Source organism: Molossus molossus, unplaced genomic scaffold, assembly GCF_014108415.1.
Source record: "Molossus molossus isolate mMolMol1 unplaced genomic scaffold, mMolMol1.p scaffold_m16_p_11, whole genome shotgun sequence".
Classification (NCBI taxonomy): Eukaryota; Metazoa; Chordata; class Mammalia; order Chiroptera; family Molossidae; genus Molossus; species Molossus molossus.
Window position 1 is genome coordinate 28306950 of NW_023425346.1, and position 20326 is coordinate 28327275.

Consider the following 20326-nt stretch of genomic DNA (forward strand, 5'->3'; position numbering starts at 1 on the left):
GTTAGGAAAGATTTCTGCCATTATTGTTTCAAACAGGTTTTTGATTTCTTGTTCTCTCTCTTCTCCTTCTGGCACCCCCAAGATGCGAATGTTGGCACACTTGAAGTTGTCCCAGAGGCTCCTTACACTATCCTCATTTTTTTGGATTCTTTTTTCTTTTTGATGTTCTGATTGGGGATTTTTTGCTTCCTTTTATTCCAAATCGATGGTTTGCTCCTTGGATTTACATACTCTATTATTGAAGCTGTGTAAATTATTCTTTATTTCAGTTAATGCCTCCTTCAATTCTAACTGTGTATCCATGATTTCTAACTGGTCCTTTTTTATGCTCTTGAGGCCCTCCCTAACTTCACTGAGGTTCTCACTAAGTTCATTGAGCATCCTTATAAGCAGTATTTTGAACTCAGTATCTGTTAGGTTACTTATCTCCATTTTGCTTAGTTCTTTTTTGGGTTTTTTTTTCTGTTCTTTCATTTGGGACCTGTGTCTTTGTCTCCTCATTTTGGCTGCCTCCCTGTGTTTGTTTCAGTGTATTACTTAACGAGAGGTATGGGGCTCGCTGAGACCAGATGCTGCTCGTTGAAAGAATTTAGGAAAAACCTGAAGCAGGATCCAAGACCAGCCAATCCTATGGTTAAGCAAGTGGAAACAGCTTGGGTGGGCTTGAAAGTTGTGTGGGGCGGGGCGGGGCCTCAGGGAGTCAGCAGGGCGGGGCTACCAGTGTGAGCCAGGTTGCTGGAGTCCCAGATATGGGGGCTGTCTGCTGCCCCCGGGAAGGGCTCACCAAAGGAACAAAGTCCTCTTACAGCACGTTTGTCCCTGAGAAAGCCCCGTCTCCAGCCCTCGCTCCAGTGCCAAACAGCTCAGTTCTTCCCTGTATGTCTCTGGCGCCCCTCGAGCTGCCTCCCCTCCTAGCTTAGAGGGAGAGAGTCCGATAAGTCCGTGCACGGGCCCTTTAAGGAGCTTCCTGGGGCTCCAGCCACTTCAGCTTCCCTGAGCCTCAGTTCCTGCTGGTTTTTCCAGCCAGAAGTTATGGGGATTCTCTTCCTGGCACTGGAACCCTGAGCGGGGCACCTGGTGTGGGACGGGGACCCCTCAGTCCTCAGGAAGGACCTTCCCAGCTGAGGTCTCTCCTGATTTTTATCCGCCACACGTGGGTGTGGGACCAGCCCGTTGTGCCTCCGCCCCTCGTGCCGCCCCTCCTACCAGTCTGGATGTGGCTGCTGCTTTAATTCCGCAGTTGTAGGACTTCCATTCAGCTTGATTTCAGGTGGTTTTGAATGATGGTTGTTCTGTAGTTTAGTTGTAACTTTGATGTGGTTGTGGGAGGACCCGATACTGCGTTTACCTACCCGCCATCTTGACCAGAAGTCCTTTTATAATATTTTTATATAAGTGAGTAGACTCAATTGGGTAGAGACGATTATTCTGGAATATCAGCTTTTCTTTTTTAAAATATTTTTTTCTTTATTGGTTTTAGAGAGAGAGGAAAGGAGAGACAGAAAGAGAGAGAGAGAGTGAGAGAGAGAGATTGAGAGAGAGAGAGAGCGCGCGCTAGAAACATCAATGAGAGAGAACACTGACTGGCCACCTCCTGCATGCCCCCCACTGGGGATGGCACTCACAACCTGGGCATGTACCCTGACCAGGAATTGAACCAGTGACCTCTTGGTGCATGGATCGATGCTCAACCAGTGGGACACACTGGCTGGGGTGGAATATCAGCTTTTCTTATATCATCTGAATACCTATTAGTGGCATCAAAATGTCCTTCAGTGATCTTACTATACATCTTATTCAGTTATTATTTTCATGTGTGCTTTTGTTCTGCTCTGAAGTATCATAACCAGACAGATGTGTTCCTTGCACCCATTGACACTAGCCAAACATTGGGTTTTTTTTTTCTTAACCTCACCCGAGAACATTTTTCCATTTTTTGTTCAGGTAGAGTGGGAGGGAGAGAGAGGAACAGAGAGAGAGGAACAGAGAGAGAGAAACATCGATGTGAAAGGAACACATCGAGTGGCTGCCACCCGCACAACCAACCAGGGCCGGGGACAAACTGCAACCGAGGTACACGCCCTTCCCTTAGTGGGAACCGAACCGGGTCTCTCAGGACCGCAGGCCGACGCTCTAACCGCTGAACCAAACCGGCCAGGGCCAAACATTGGGGTTTTATCCCATTCAGATGGAGCAAATTCATAGGTGGGATGAAGACAGTGATTCAGTTGCTTCTCAACATCCCTAAGTCATTGGTGAAGATTTTCAGCTGTGCCTGTGACTAGGAAATCTTCAGCAAAGGCCACGTGGGAAACATGCAGAAAATTTTTTGTGCCCAATGTGCCGATGATAAAAATATAAGTATAATATAAAAGGAAGATTATTAACAACCACACGGGTAACACCAGTTTATATTTTATAAATAACTTCAGGAACACTGGCTCATGAAAATGGAGTCTATGTAAAAAAAAAAAAAAAAAGCTATCTTTGAACATTGGCCAACAGGTATGTCAGTAATCTGCCCAACAGAGTGAAGAGCTGTTGTTGCTTCAGCTTGAGACTTTCCAATCATTTGCATTTCCTTTTTTTTAAAAATTGTTTTTATTAATTTATTTTTGGTACAGATATTTCTCCTTTTTCCCCCATTGATACCCTCCTCCCCATCCCTCCTGCCCCATCCCCAGCTTTGTTGTCTATGTCCATTGGTTACACATACATGCATATAAGTTTTGTGGTTTATCTCTTCCATCCCCCCCACCCCCTCTTCTGAGGTTTGTCAGTCTGTACCCTACTTCTATGTCTCTGGGTCTATTTTGTTCATCAGTTTATTTTGTTCATTATATTCCACAGGTAAGTGAGATCATGTGATACTTGTCTTTCTCTGTTTGGCTTGTTTCATTTAGGATGATACTTTCCAGGTCCCTCCATGTTGTCTGATAGGATAAGAGATCTTTCTTTCTTACAGCTGCATAGTACTCCATTGTGTATAGGTACCACTGCTTTTTTTTTTTATCCATTTGTCTACTGATGAACACTTATGCTGTTTCCAGATCTTAGTGATTGTAAATAGTGCTGCTACAAACATAGGGGTACATATATTCTTTCTGATTGGTGTTTCAGGCTTCTTAGGGTATATTCCTAGAAGTGGGATCACTGGGTCAAGTAACAATTCAATTTTTAATTTTTTGAGGTAACACCACTGTGTTTTCCATAGTGGCTGCACCAGTCTGCATTCCCACCAGCAGTGTACTAGAGTCCCCTTTTCTCCACACCCTCACCAACACTTGTTGTTTGATGATTTGTTGATGGTGGCCGTTCTGACAGGTGTGAGGTGATACCTCATTGTTGTTTTAATTTGCATCTCTCTGATGATTAGTGATGTTGAGCATTTTTTCATATGTCTCTTGGCCATTTGTATGCCATGTTTGGAGAGGTCTCTTTTAAGGTCTTTATGATGTTGAAATGTAACTAATGTCTTTAAAAAAAAAAAAAAGTGAAGCTTCAGATTTCACTAAGTAGATTTTGGATCCTCAGTTTGAGGAGCCATTGGGCAATGCAGCACAACTCTCTGCACCTGGGTTTCCTCACCTCTGAATGGGTGTGGAGATGACTCCTCAGTCTGCCTCACACTCCCTTAATCAGCACCAAAGTAGACAGTGTAGAGAAAAGGGATTTAAAAATAATAAACACCAAGCCAATATTACTCATAATTGTAAAGCCAATGTTTTCTAGGATTTGAGGGGCACCCTGTCTTGTATTTTTCATAAAATTATGTCAAATTAAAAAAAACACTCAAAGCACATTTTATAATGATTGGTACATAGTAGATGTTCGATACATCTATTCTTTCATAATTTATTGGATCACATCTCTATGTGTATTTCTTTCTAGGAAGAAAATAATCCTGAATTGTCTCCTATTTTCCCTTATCTGGACTTCAGACTCTGGCTGGTTTTCCAAATGCTCTCTCTACAGATACTGTCTTCCTTTGTACTGAACTATTTTGGGAGAGGAAACAGACATTGTTTATTCCTAATAATATAAATTTACTCCATAAAAATATAACTGAGCTACTGTCTTTAATGTTTTAAACATTTTCCCAAGGAAAAATTTTCATCCTGGATTGAACTAGCTGTCTAAACAGATTGATTCTCCCTGAAGTTACTGAAATAACATTTTAATGCCACTTTCAAAATATAAATTTTGATGTGGTTTTGAAAGGTGAAATGAATAAAATTTTTGAAGTTAAAAATAAATGCAAGAATTTTACAATTATTTTACTACCCCAAATACAGATATACATTCCGTTTGTCCTTTTCTAATTTAAGTAATAAAATAGCTACTGAGAAACATCAACAATACATTTTTTTACCAGGTTTTATTAGGCACAGATGACAAGTATCAGATATTTTGGAATGGCCTTTTAGGGCCTTCAGATTTAGCTCTGTAAATAGGTCGTAAGTGCTTCTAAGTCATATTTGCTTTCTTTAGGTTGACTGCATCAGAAGGAAACAGACCACTTTCTCTGTGACAAAGAGAGAACCCAAGAAGGGGCAGCGTTGTCCCCCTCACAGGTGATGGAGTTTGTATAAAGAATGCGGTGGATAATGGCTGGCTTGTCTTCTGAACAGATGGTGATGGTCTCGTTGCTAGGATAAGGCCTCAAGTATTTAGTTAATTCCACATTATTTGCCTCAGTGTCATGAATATCCCTAGCTTTCCTGAGGCAAAAATACAAAAAAGAGAAAGCAGAAAACCACACAGGAAGAAAGAGAGAGAGAGAGAGGGAGAGAGAGGGAGAACAAAGACTGGAGCCAGGTCAACAGAGGCTTTGGGGAAAATGTCTGCTCAGCTGTCTGCAATCACCTGGGTTAGAAAGACAGGCAGGAAGGGAGATTGGTTTGGCAGAAGGACTGGGCCTTTGATGCCTTCGATACCACAGAGAAAAATACCCATTTCTTCCCATTAGAAGTCTGTTGACTTTCCTAATTAAGATAAACATGTTTCTGAAAGAGTTAGCTCTTACAGCATGACATTTATAAAAACAACTATATATACACACAGGAAGGTTTGCCAAGAATTTGGGCTGATGGTGGTCTTATGAAGCATTTTATAGAAATATTTGAAAATAGTTGCCATATCTAAAAGTGAGCGACTTTCATTCCCTCCAGTCAATTAAATATCTAATTTCAACTCTAGGAGATAATAACTGAAGTATTTTTTTATAAATGAATGAACAGTTGGAAAACTGTTAAACACATAGCCCCGAAGTATGAAAAATACATTTGTTTAACAGCTTTATTCTTCTATCATTAATTTACTTCAGAGAATTTCCTCTTGTGTAATTTTCAATAAAATGCTGTTATTTTGAAGTCTCCTTTATTGCATGTAAGAGCGATGTAAGTGATTACAGGCCAACAATCTGAAGGACTTGGGGGTGCTGAGCACTTGGCTTTGAGCGAGGGTGTGTCTATGTGTTGCACAGGATTACCTGCCAGGGTTGTCAGATCATCTGCCTGAATTAGTCACTTCAATCAAGTCGTTCATTATATTGCCTGTCCTCCCACCAAGACACATACACCACTGTAACTGACATTAATCACTTGTCTCAGAACTATCTGGATGCAACTTTAATAATTCAATAATTGACCGTATGCTTAGTGTGAATAATGTGACCAATGGCATTGTACTCAAGTCTTCCACTTAACTGAAATGTGTCTCACTGTAAAAGGTAACATGTGTTTGCTGAGTCCCTACACTTTGGTTCAGACTAAAATCGGTGCCTACTAGGACTGAGAAATAGATACCTCACTGAAAATTGTCATGAGGAGTGCAGCACTGAGAGCTGTCGCTGGAGCCTGCATTGTGTAGGCTGAGAGTATAAATCACATACGATTACTGTGTTCCAAAGGCTGTCAATCACACTCAGATTTTATTAGCTGGTTTGGAGGGAAATGATGCCATCGGTTTGGTCCTCCCACATCTCCTCTAACCTTTGCATTTATGACCCCTACAATTCTGCCTCCCCTGACAAGCTACCCAGTGTTTTAGGGCCGCCTCTTGTAAAATGGCCCAACACTTGTGTTTTTTAAATCCCTACTCTCCACAGAATTACCTCTTTGGTATTATATTCCCATAGGGGCTTTCCGTAAACTATCTGTATGGTCTGATTGATTTAATTCAAGGTAAGGTGTTAATGACTTATGAATGGCTTCTTAGATAATATCCTTGCTTTCTGTTAAAGATTTTTAGTGATGCACAAAAATAATGACGAGTGATTAGAATTCTAAATGTCACAGGAGAAATGGTAATAAGAACATGGGGAATAGAACAGATATTTTTGGCACAGAGGCTCTTCTGTATTTCCCAACACACGTCATGTCGACGGCTGCTTTTCCTACTCAATGTCTGACCAGCCCTGTTTGAGAGAATTTTTGCCATATTCAACTGTGTGTGTGTGTCTGGAGATGTGATAGACGCCATAATCTGGCTCTTTATTTCTACTGGCTAAGACATGCTATTAAAATGTGTCCTCCAAGAAGAAGCAGGCTTCATTTAAATAATCATTTTGGAAATGTCCAGTTACTAAACTATTCATTTGGAAAAATTTACTTAAAAAAAATTATTTCTAAACTTATTTTTTTGGAGACGTAGGCATGTTTTATCTCAAATTATTTCAGGCTTTGTACTACAAATATTGGATTTATACAGAAAACGTGTCCTGATATATTTTACCTTCATCAGAGAAATGCATGAACGAATGTCACCTGATTCTGCAAGTCACAAGTGAACTTGATGCATCCCTCTGCTTTTTGTCATTGTTTCCAACTTGTGATAAACAGAAAAGCAAAGACATTGAATTAATATTATATGGAGGAAAAAATACAAGTATTTTCAAATAAACCCTGCATTTAAATATTAATTCAAATTTTTTATTTTACTCTGATAATATTTCACTTTATGTTTGTTATTTGCAATATTTTATGCTGTATATGTATATTTGTATATGCTTTGTATTTGGAGAGCCAGATTTTAGAAAAAGACTATCATATTTCAGTTATCAAATCACCAGAAAACTGAGTTTAACAATTGTGAAGTCCTGTTGAGTGTGGCCTTAAATCGCCCCTTCCCCTTTTAAATATAGAGAGTTCGTGCTGGCAGCAGACTTTAAAATGCTGATTTATGACTACTCCCACTTAACACTTTCATGATTTGAATGACCATTAAGGCAGCTTTGGAACCAAAAGAAAGAGTGAAAGGTCATGGCTGTTGCTATGGAAATCAGGTTGGGTTTTGTGGGACCAGTTACTTCTGATTGAGACATTTTGATTGGCCAAACCTATCAAGGAGCATCAAGGGAAGGATGTGTAAGATCTGTGGGGAGGGGGGGAAATTAGGACTAGAGAAAATAATCATGTACTTTCTTTTTTTAACTTTGTTTTCTCTACATGTACCCCCTTTATGTCTTGGTTCTAACGACGTGTACATATTTTCCAACAGCCACATGTGATAGGAAGAGAAATGTGATTGCTGTTATTGGATGATTTCCTATCAGAGTGTGTCAGGGGGTCCAGGAATTTACAATGAAGTTCAGTAATTGTACTCTCGTGCTTGGTGGGTAAGTCATACAGAAGGGAACAAACTGTGAAGACTGTGCCTGCTATTTTTTGGTGAGCACGTTATCAATCTGTTTACATAGACTTCGGTATTACCCAGAAGATTGTCCTCACTTATTATATTGTGAACACTGTGTTCAAATTGTGTGAATGTTTCTTCTTAAATGAAATCCACTGAATGTCGATTTTTCAGGGATCTCTAAACAGAGGGTGGTTTCATTACATACCACAGCTATGGATAGTTTACATGCAGCTAAATGAGTTAAAAACAAAAGTGTTTTTTTTTTGTTTGTTTGTTTGTTTTTAGCATTACTTATTTGAACATAGACCACTACAGTACAAATATGAAAAGTATAGAGAAAAAATGAGGCTATAACTTGGTATTGTGTGATTTTAAATCTGAGCACAACACTCATCCTTGGCAATCTGGAAATAGCTTAGCTTTGTATATTGCATAGAATAAAATAAGTAACTGATCAATAAAATAGATAGTAATGGATTAAATCTAATTACAGTCCAACTCTGTTTCAAGAGCAAAAAATAAAGGGAGTAGATTTAAGAAAGCTGTTTGGGGGAATTTGGGATTACAATAAAAGCAGAAAGTCCATTGACAAAGTTAGTATTTTATCTTAAATTAGAATTGTTCTGATCCATGGGATGCGGACTCGCTGGAGAGAAGGAATGACAGAGATAAGAGAAAAGGACACGTTGCCCCTAGAGACTGCAATTCATTGACTTCAGAGTGTTAGATAAGAGTATAGGATTTGAGAGTAATTTAGGGACATAGTGCACCAAACCAGAACTTTTGAGATGATGACAAAGTAAGTTAGATTCTGGGAGTATTGCAAGTTACTCCCTGAAGTTGTGAAAAAGGAGGAATCGTTTTTCCTAGAGTGCTTCACCAAATGGGCAAGCGCTCGGGTGCATGGAGAATCTGGCTCCGTGCAGTGCAGATAACCCAGCCGTATTGATATGTTATCTGAACAATATGTTCTCTACTATTTTCAGTACCATTTTGAAAGTTATAAAGATGCATTTACCCTTCATCCAGTATTGCTTTGATCCTTTTTTCTAGAGAAAGGGGGGATATTTATATATTACTGAATGTATATATTTGCATATTTTACATGTAAAAATATATGGTCCTTCTTAAGGCTTTAAGAGAATAGATTATTTTTATTTTAATGCCTACAGACTATTTTGTGACATCCTCTTTCAAGTCTATTTCAACAAATAATTTTGCTTTTTGCTGTGAGTTCAATAGCATAAAGATAAAGATGAAAGAACTGGCAAGTAAAGAAGAATTAATACACATGTACATACCTTCTAGATAAGATCCTAAAAGTTTATCCACAATGATGTAATGCCTGGTTTATTCAAGCAAGATTCAGCCTCTTTCAGTCACCTTTCTCTAAGCCCTATATTTGGCTATGAAGATTATGATATTTGCTAACACATACAAACAATACCCAAAGGGACTCTTTTAACTTGGTACTTTTTGCAGAGAGCAATGGTGGAAAGAAGTGAGAAGGAAATAACATTCAACACGTAGTTATTTGCCAAGCACTGTGCTAAGTACTTTTAAATGTCTTTTTTAAATTTACTCTGTATAAGAGTTATCCAAAATAGCTGTCATGATCCTTATTTAACATATCAGAAAATAGATTCAGAGAGATTAAATTACTTGCAGAAGTTCACAAGTGGCAGGGACTGTATCTGTTTTATTTTTCTCTCGCACTACTTTCTCCTCGGTCCCTACCAGTAGTTGGCACCTCTCTAGTCTTCATTACATGTATGTTTCATTTGACATTGAATCTGGTTCCAAAGCCTGTGCTCTCCTCATTATTATTTTAGCATCCATACTCTGAAATAAACTATATGAAATTATTGATTAGTGTTAGTTTTGACTGTACATTATTTAGAGTGTGCTTTATATATTTGTATACCTTAGTTAACCAGTTTAATTTTGGTGACAGCTAAGCCATTCATTAGAAAACTGGAGAAACCCTTAGCCAGTAATTGTTTCTGTGGCTCATATCCAAGTCCTGTTCCATCTGTGCAAAATAAATTACCATCCAAGAGTAGGCTTCCCCTCAACACCATAGGATCAAAAGAATTTGGTCAGAAGATGAGAAAATTCTTTTGGCTGGCTGCTTTGACCGGCGGTCTCCGTTTCCCCTCAACTTCCACTGCCTAATGTGGGTCAATATGGATGTTAGCTCCCCAAATTTTCCTGGAAGGAAACCAGGCTACCCAGTTTTTCTCCATATTCTGGGGTCTTTTGTGTAATGTCTTTTTCTCCCCTCTCTCTCCATTAGCTTGTAAGTTTCTTGCAGGCTGGTACCATATCTGCATGTTTTACTACTGAACTAACACAGTCCTGGCTCTATAGCACTTATATAAGAGCAATTTTCTGAATAAATGAATAAGTGACTTGCTCACTGGCTACTGTTCACCGTTGGGATTTTTCATACATGCCCTGTTACTTCTCCTAAACTTACCAATGATATGTTTTCACTCTTACCATGTGTATTAATTTACTAAGGCTGCCACAACAACATACCACAAACCAAAGAGCTTAAAGAACAGAAATTTACTTTTCACAGTTCTGGATGCTAAAAGCCTGAGATCAGGAAGTTGTCAAGGTTGATTTCTCCTGAGGTCTCCCTTGTTGGCTTGCAGATGGCTGTGTCCTCATACGATTGTCTCTGGGTCTTTGTGCTGTCTGTATCCTAATCTCCCTTCTTTTTATTTTAATCCTCACCGAGGATTCTTTTTTCCATTTTTATCTTCAAATAGAGTGGGGGGGGGGGGAGAGGGAGAAACATCTATGTGATAGCAACACATCCACTGGTTGCCTCCTGCCAGGGCTGGGGACTGAACCGCAATGGAGGTACATGCCCTTGACCAGAATCGAACCTGTGACTCTTTGGTCCACGGTCTGATGCTCTACTGCTGAGCCAAACCAGCCAGGGCCTAATCTCCCTTCTTATAAGGACACCAATAATTTTGGATTGGTTCTCCTTGGTGACCTTATTTTACCATAATTACCTCCTAAAAAACCCTATCTATAAATAAAATAACATTCTGAGGTACTGGGAGTTAGGAATTTAATATATAAATGGGGGAGGGGGGCACAATCCCATAAAAATATGGCATGGAGTGAGGAGCAGAGAGATTTTAACCCCTTTCTCCATTTCTTTTCCCTTCTAAGTAGTGGAGTGAAAATTCTACCCCATGTGAAAATCTGGGAATTGAGAAACTAATATCTCTCTCCCCAAATCTTATCTCCCCCAATGTGTGAAAGGCAATGATTTCAGGAAATAAAACTCCCCTTTTCTGCTAGCATGTTCTATAAATGCTCTTTTAAACATACAAATATTCTCTAAAACAATTTCAACCTAATAAAGCTTCATGCTTGTAAATGCCCACAAGCATCTCTAAGTCTATGATGGAGAGGTTCTATAAATTTTCCTACTTTTATGTAACACAAAATATATATTTTAGGTTATGTGTTGCCTGAAAGATATCTTGCATGTCACTTATAAAGTAGCTTTCTATTTTTAATTTCTGTGTTACTTTGAGTAAGGGTACTGACCTCACTAGGTCAGTACCAGGACTACTATGTGCAGTCCAGGACTATTATGTGAGATAGAAATAAATTCAGTTGAGTTTATTTGTTTTAGTGGTTTGCGTCACCTACTTAAAACAGAAATTAGTATCTTGAAGTTATAGCTACCATTTCAAAAACATAAAATATGGGGCAATGACTTACAGTGGTTAAGCAGCAGAAACCAAGGAAACAAATATTGGGAAGTAGAAAGATATTGAATATCTATATTATGCAGTGGCTAAACGTTTGGTAAAACTATTGTCTACAACAACCTACAAGGCAGATATACTGAACCTGCTAATCTAGAAAGAAAGGGTTGTTAAGAAGAGCCAGAGTATTTGCGTGTTACTTTTTACTGCATTTAGCCTGGTGTTATTAGGATGAGATGAGATTAGGAAAGAATAGGTTCACATGTAAGTGCAAATGACATCCTAGGAATTAAAAGCTACTTCTATACTCCAAAGAGCACGCAAAAAGATTGAGAAAGACTTTGATGGTCAAAGTTTCATTTAAAATAAACAAACTTACCATTATAGCAAAGATAAAATAGAGGGGGGTGGGAATTTTACTTTTGGCATGACAGTGTGAGAGCTTCTCAGACCTTCTCCCCAGAAAAACTGAATTAAAAAAAAATTTAAAGTTTCTAAAAATGACCCTATGAACATACAGCAAATGGAACTCTAGTAAAAGCAGTAAGAACGATGAGAGTAAGTGATATTTGAACCAAGACCTGCCACCTCCCTTTGTCTCTTTAGTGAGGCAGAAAAATTTCCCCAGACTGTTATAGCCAAGAACACAAGGTTCTTTGTCCTTCCAACGTTCCAGTTAGATACCTATCTACCTGGGAGTAGCAGGACATGAGTGTTTATCATCCTGCCCAGTTACCTGTTGTTGAGGTTAAGTTCTGAGCACTTCTGCCCAGCTCCTACTCATGAAATGGAGGCTCTACCTTGGGGGTGGCACATTGAGACTACTTGGGCTCTGATTACCATGTCCTGGTTCATGGGGTGAGAAGTTCCACACTAAGAGAAGTAAACTGAACTCTGGGGTTGCTGTCCTCCCCCCTGTCCCCAATGCTGCGTGCTAAACTCCTAAGGTGGAGGTGCTATTCACCCCAGCCATGGCTCAGAGATTTTTGGGGGGTTTGGAGAAGGAGAAGCAAGCCATGGAACAGATATCTTTAAATTTCTCCCTTGAGTAATTGACTTTATTTGCAATAGAGCACAGAATTTCAAGTCTTAGGGCATTTTCAAAAAAGTAGAAGTTGCGGTGAAAGGATATTGATAAACTTATTAGAGATATAGGCTAAATGGTAGGCTGGATAGTTTTCTGGATAGAAATGAGGAAAGCTACAACAGGGAAGACCCCCTCTTAGTGCCATAACACATCTGAAACACTGACCTAAACACTAAATAATCCCTTTAAGGGAAGCTAATCTGTTTTGGGGTTAGTCTTTAAAGCAGATATTCCCCAGGGCATTGTTGAAAACAGTAGAACAATCATCCAGAAATTAGTAGAGCTTAACAGTGTGGTCAGGGCAAAGATAGTGAAAGAGAGTTGTCATCGCAGGGCATTCCAAGGACATATCAAAAACTGCACACCTTGAGTAGCAACAGAAGAGACTTCACACTATGGAGGGAATAGACTTCAGTAAAATGATCTAGCCAGTGGCTAAAGAAGTAAGCAAATAAAGAACAACAATAAGACCTGAAGGAGAACAACTAAGCACTCAGATTTGTTATAATATATTATCTACATTTCTAGTTTTAAACAAAAATATCAGATATGCAAATAGTCAAAAACGTATGATGCATATACCAGAAAAACAAAGTCAACAGAAATTATCTGTGAGAACAACCAGATGTTAGATTTTTTATTTTATTTTATTTATTTATTTATTTTTTTATCCTCACCAGAGGACATTTTTCCATTTTTTGTTCAGGTAGAGTGGGAGGGAGAGAGAGGAACAGAGAGAGAGAGAGAAACATCGATGTGAAAGGAACACATCGAGTGGTTGCCACCCGCACAACCTACCAGAGCCGGGGACAAACTGCAACCGAGGTACGTGCCTTAGCGGGAACCGAACCCGGGTCTCTCAGGACCATAGGCTGATGCTCTAACTGCTGAGCCAAACCGGCCAGGGCGACCAGATGTTAGATTTAACAAAGATTTCAAAGTAGCCATTATGAATATCTTCAAAGAATTAAGAAAAATATGATTAAAAATTAAAATAGTATGATATAGAACATCAATAAAGAGATATAAATTATAGGAAAAGAACCAAATGGAAATTCCGAGAAAAAAAAAATGGAAATTTAAAAATGTACTAGAGGGGCTCATTAGCAGATTTCAATTCACAGAAGAAAAAACTTGCAAATTTACAGATTGATAGAGATTTTACAACTTGAAAAACAGAAAGAAAAAGAATGAAGAAAAATAAATAGTGCCTCACAGAAATGTGGGACACATTTAGCACACCAATAAATACCTAGTGGGAGGACTAGAAGAGAATAGAGTTGTAGAAAGTATAAAGATTAAAAACTTCCAAAATATATTGACAAATATTAACCAGGGAGCTCAAAGAACCTAAGTTCAAATAAACACAAATACATTTACAAATAGACCCACCACAGTAAAAATGCTGAAAAGCAAACACAAGGAGAAATATTGAGACTCAAGAGAAAAATGAATTATCACTTACAAGGGAATCCCAATAAATTATATAGCATACCTGTCATCAGAAACAATGGAGACCAGAAAGCAATGGAATAACATATTCTAAATGCTCAAAGAAAAAATGATCAATCAGAATCTTATATCCAGCAAACATATCTTTTTATTTATTTTAATTTTTTTATCCTCACCCGAGAACACTTTTGCATTTGTCTTTAGATAGAGCTGGAGAGAGAGAGGGAGAAAAAGAGAGAGAGAGAAAGAGAGAAACATTGATGCGAGAGAGACACATCGAGTGATTGCCACCTACACGACCCCAACCGACGCCAGGGACAAACTGCAACCAAGGTACGTGCCCTTAGTGGGAACGGAATCCGGGTCTCTCTGGTCCACGGGCCGACATTCTAACCACTGAGCGAAACCGGCCAGGGCAAAATATCTTTAAAAAATAAGGCAAAATAAAATTCCCAGGTAAACATAAACCAAGAGTATTTCTTGTTAGCATACCTGACTTGAAAATAATACTAAAGGAATTTCTTCAGGCTTAGGCAAGTGACTCTAGATAGTAATTTAATGTCAAACAAAATAAAGCAAAAAAGAACCCTGGTAAAAGCATTAAGCAATTTTAATAGACAGTAAAAATGCATATTTAGTCTCATTTTTCTCTCAACTAATTTAAAAAGTAATATGTATATAATGTGTTCTTGGGCCTATAATATACAGAGATGTCATGAATTTGTCAATAACAGCACAAGGAGGTACGTTGGAGCAAAGTTGTATTGGGCTAAGCAAATGACTCCAAATGGTAACTTGAATTCACAGGAACAAGTGAAGACAACCAGAAATGATAAATAAGAACTTAAATATAAAAGAAGGTATAAGTGTTTACTTATTTTCTATTTAGCTGTTTAAAAGACATACAATTATATATAATGCATTATTGGTTTTATAACAGTTATAGACACAATATATAAAACAGTAACCACCACACCCACAGGGGGAAAATGGAATAGAACTATATAGGAATAACATTTCTATATCTCACTGGAATTAATTTAGTATAAATTAAATTATACTAAATAATTTAGTATATTTAAATTATTTATTTACAAATTGTGGAGCTGTTTGTGCTAAGTTAAAGGTATGTAGCAAGCACTAGGGCAACCACTAAGAAAAAACTAAAAAAAAAAAAAAAAGTAAAGAATATCATTAAAGATATTAAAATGTTACATTGGAAAATGTTTTCTTAATTCAAAGAAAAGAAGAATAGGGCAATAAAAAAAAGACATGAGGTATATAGATAAAAGTATAAATGGGCAGACATGAATTCAACTGAATCATGATACATTAAATGTGAACAGATTAAACAATCCAACCAAAAGGTAGATTGTTATAGCAAATGAAATAGGAAAGTCAAATGTTTGCTGTTTACAAGAGACACACTTTTAATTCAAGTATAGAAATAAATTGATAGTACAGGGATAGTAAAAGGTATTACACTGATACCAAAACCAAACAAAAACATCATAAGAAAAGAAAACTAAAGACTACTATCTCTTATGAATATGGATTAAAAATCAACAAAACACTAGTAAATGGAATATAGTAATGTATAAAAGAGTTATACTATGGCCCTGGCCGGTTTGGCTCTGTGGTTAGAGTATCAGCCTGAGGACCAGAGAAGCCCGGGTTTGGTTCCTGCTGAGGGCATGTACTTCGGTTGCAGTTTGTCCCTGGTGTTGGTTAGGGTCGTGTGGGTGGCAGCCCCATGATGTGTCTCTCTCACATCAATGTTTCTCTCTTCATCATTCTCTCCTTCCCGCTCTATCTGAAGATAAATGCAAAAATGTCCTTGGGTGAGGATAAAAAAGAATTATACTATGACCAAGTGGGACTTTTTTCAGAAGCACAACATTGATTTAGTATCTGAAAATCAATTAATTAATGGACCCTATCAATAGAATAATTAAAAAATCCCCCCATGGCACTGACCAGTTTTGCTCAATGGTTAGAGTGTTGGCCTCGGGACCAAAGAGTCGCAGGTTTGTTTCTGGACAAGGGCACATACTTTGGTTGCTGTTCGTCCCTGGCCCGGGTCAGTCGTGCTGGAGGCAAATAGTCGATGTGTCTCTCACATTGATGTTTCTCTCTCTCCCTCCCCCTCCCCCTCCCTCCCTCCCTCCCTCCCTCCCACTCTATCTGATAATAAATGTAAAAATATCCTCGAGTGAGGATTAAAAAAGAAAATCCCCACATGATCATCTCAATAGATTCAGAAGAAGCATTTGACAAAATTCAACACTTTTTCATAATAAAAACACAACAAACTAGGAATAAATAGGAGGGAACTTCACTAAGTTGATAAAGGGCATCTCTAAAAAACCTACAGCTAACATCATTTTCAATGGAGAAATACTGGATGCTTTTCCTTTAAGATCAGAAATGAGAAGGATGCCCACTCTTGCCACTTTTATTCATTATTATACTAAAGATTCTAGCCAGGGCAATTAGGCAAGAATACTAAACAAAATACATCCATATTGGAAAGAAAGATATAAAACTATATTCACAGATGACATAATCTTGCATATAGGAAATCCTAATCAACACACTAAAAACTGTTTAGAACTAAGAAATGTGTTCAACAAGATTGAAGGATGCAAGATTAATATACAAAATCATACTGCTATATACTTGCCATGAGTACTATGAAATAAAATTAAGAAAATAATTTTATTTACAATAGAATAAAAAAGAACCAAATATTTAGAAATACATTTAATTTTGGAGGCGTTGAACTTGTACTATTAAAACTACAAAACATTGTTAAAAGAAATTAATAAAATCTTAATAAATAGAAGAATATCACCCATGTACTTGCTTTGGAAGACTTAATGCATTTAAAATGACAATACTCCCAAATGAATCTACAGATTCAATGAAATCCCTATCTGAATTCTAGCTTATTTCTTTATAGGAATTGACATGATAATCCTAAAATTAATATGCAATTGTAAGGGACCCAGAATATTCTAAAAATATATATACTTTAAAAAAGAATAACAAAGTTAAGGGCTCACACTTCCCAATTTGAACACATACCAGAAAGCAAGAGTAGTCAAGACAATATAGTACTGGCATCAGGCTAGACATATAGATCTATGAAAGAGAATTGAGAGTACACAGATAAATGCATGCTTCTATGGTTGACTGATTTTTGACAAGAGTACCCATTTGATGGTAAAAAAAAAAAGTATTTTGAACAACTGGTGCTGAATAGCCATTTGCAAAGCAATGAAATTTGAGCTTTATCTCATACTATATACTAAAGTTAAATCAAAATGGATCAAAGACATAAACACAAATGCTAAACCAATACAAGTATTAGAAGAAAACATAGGGATAAATGATCATGATCTCGGATTATGCAATAGGGATTTAGATATGACACCAAAGCATGAGCAACAACAAAAATAATGGATAAATTGGACTTCATCAAAATTAACTTATAAGAAAATCTAAAGACAAACCACAAAATAGAAAAAAATATTTGCAAATTGTATATGACATGAAACTGATATCTGGAATATATAAAGGACTCTTGAAACTCAAGAATAAAAAGACCCAACTGAAAAATAATTAAAGAATTGACATTTCTACAAAGATGCACAAGTAGTCAACAAACATTTCAAAAATGCTTGACATCATTAGTCATCAGGGAAATAAACTTCAAAACCACAATGAGATACCACATCATACCCTCAATAATAGCTATAATCAAAAAGTGAAATAATAAAAATTGTTGGTGAGAATGTACAGAAATCAGAATCCTCAAATACTTGCTCGTACTAATATAAATTGGTACAGCCACTTTGGAAAACAGTCTGGAAACTCCTCAAATGGTTGAACTTGGTTACCATATGACCCAATAATTTCATTCCATGAGAAATAAAAACAAATGTCCACAGAAAATATTGCACATGAATATTTGTAGCTGCATTAGTTATAATAGCCAAAAGATAGAACCAACTCTAATATTTAACAACTGATAAATGGTTAAACAAAATGCAATATGTCCAGAAAACAGAATATTATTCATCCATAAAAAGGAATGAATGAAGTATGGATACATACTTCAACATGGATGAGCCTTCAAAATAATATACAAAATAAAGTACCACATATATAAACCCATTTTTATAAAATATTCCAGAACAGGAAAATTTATAGAAACAGAAAGTAGTAGCTTGCTTAGAGCTAGGGGAATGTGTTAGCTAAAGGGAATGAAGCTTCTTTGTGAGGTGATTAAAATGAAAAATTGACTGTGGTGAGGCTGTATATATCTGCATATAAACTAAAAACTATTGAACTGTGCACTTTAAATGGGTGACTAGTATGGTATATGAAGTATATCTCAAAGTATTTAAGTGGATTACCTTCCTATCAAAGCCTGTTGTTTAGTTTTAGATGACCCAAAGTAGGTATTATTAGGTTGAGAGAAATGCATGAGAACTAGAAAGCAAAATAAGTTAATAAACACACAAAATAAAATTTTAAGTAAACAAATAAATAAAAGAGGTCCAAGTCTTAAATCTGAAAAAGAATTTGGGTGACTATGACTGACTCATGGAACTGACAGGAAACAAAGAGAGCAGAAGCCAATTAAGAATTTTGGTAGTCCTGGCTGATGTGGTTCAGTTGTTTGATTCCAGGTCAGGGCACATGCCCAGGTTTCAGCCTTAATTCCAGGTGAGGGGTGTGCAGGAGGCAGCCAATTGATACTCCACTCTCACATTGATGTTTCTCTCTCTCTCTTTCTCTCTCTCTCTCTCTCCCTCCCTCTCACTCCCTCTCCCTTCCTTTCTCTAAAAATCAATAGAAAAATCTTAAAAAAGAAAAATCCAGAGACATGGAAGCATGGAATAAACTGATGAATCTCAGAGGGAAGGTGTGCGTGTGTGTTTGGGCGGGGGGTGGGGAGGGGCACGAGGAGATTGACTAAAGAACTTTTATGCATATATGCATAACCAATGGACACAGACAACCGTGTGGTGAAGGCCTGGGGTGAGTTGGAAGCTGGGTGGAAGGAGACAAGGAGGAAAAAAAAGGGGAACATCTGTAATACTCTCAACAATAAAGATAAATTTAAAAAATAAAAATAAAAGGATTTGAGGAAATTGTATTGCCAATAAAACAATAATTTCAGCCTTACAAAACTTTGATTATAAAACAACCTTCAGTTTCCAAAACTTACATTAGCAGGAAATGGACAGTGATGAGATTTTGATCTCTGAAAGTGAGTACATTTTTTAGTGTTCACTTCAGATATCACCATGTGAAATAATGGACAAGGAAAAAAAAAAAAAACACAACAAAAAAAAAAAACACCCCAGAGTGTACAGCTCGAGTTGTGGAGAACAATAGACATAGTAGTTGCTCCTAGAGATATCTTGGAACTTGCTGAACTCTCATGAACTGGAACTTCATCATGCCTTTTCAGCAGGGTTCCATCATTGCTGTAGATCTGTGATTACTGTGTCTACTATCTTCATCTTGGAGTCTTTATCAGACTCATCTACTACTGATGTATAGGTAGGGGAGGGGAAGAACTCATCTTCTTGGTTCACAGCCCACAGGACCACAAGAAAACATCTGAAGTTTGAATAGAGAGAAGTAACTAACTCAGTGACCCATGGACTTTGAGCTAGATGCATGAACTGGATTGTCTCCTTTCAGGATGTTATTGAATGTGTTCTATGTTGGGGGAAGAAAGAAGAACATGACTATGGTGACCAGAAGGACGGACAGTGGCAGAAACTGCTAGCTGTTAAAAAAAAAAAAAGCCACATAGGCCTATCTTCATGTTCAGAGAGCTACATTTCCAGTCTCTTTTATGTTTAAGTGTGATCATGTGACAAGGTCTGATCAATAGAATGAGTAAAAGAGATGTGTGCTTCATCCAAGCCTGATCTATTAGAAATCACTGCAAACACTTTTCCATTCTTTTCTCCATAATCTGATGGCTAGAAGGAAAGCAATTTCCACAGTGCCTTTAGCAGCCATGTGCTGACTATGGCAGAGACTCCATCAGCCTCGGTCTTCAAGAACTACACGGAGGAGGGCTCCATCAGTGGTATATATATTTTTTCACTTAGTACCATTATTGAAAGAAAAATTCTTTTGAATTTTGCCATTACACATTTTCAGTTTTTTTTTTTTTTTTTTTTTTAAGGCAATTAGGCTCCCCTGACTAATATAACTCTCATCATTGAATGCCTTTCCTGTGCCTGCTGAGTTTAGTAAGTTGTGCTCACTGGGTATTCCTTTTTCCCCCTTGGATTCATGCGAATTCTACGTAGTGGTTTCAATGACTACTCAGACTACTTACATTCTATTCAACGTGGTTTTACCCTCTTAAATTTTA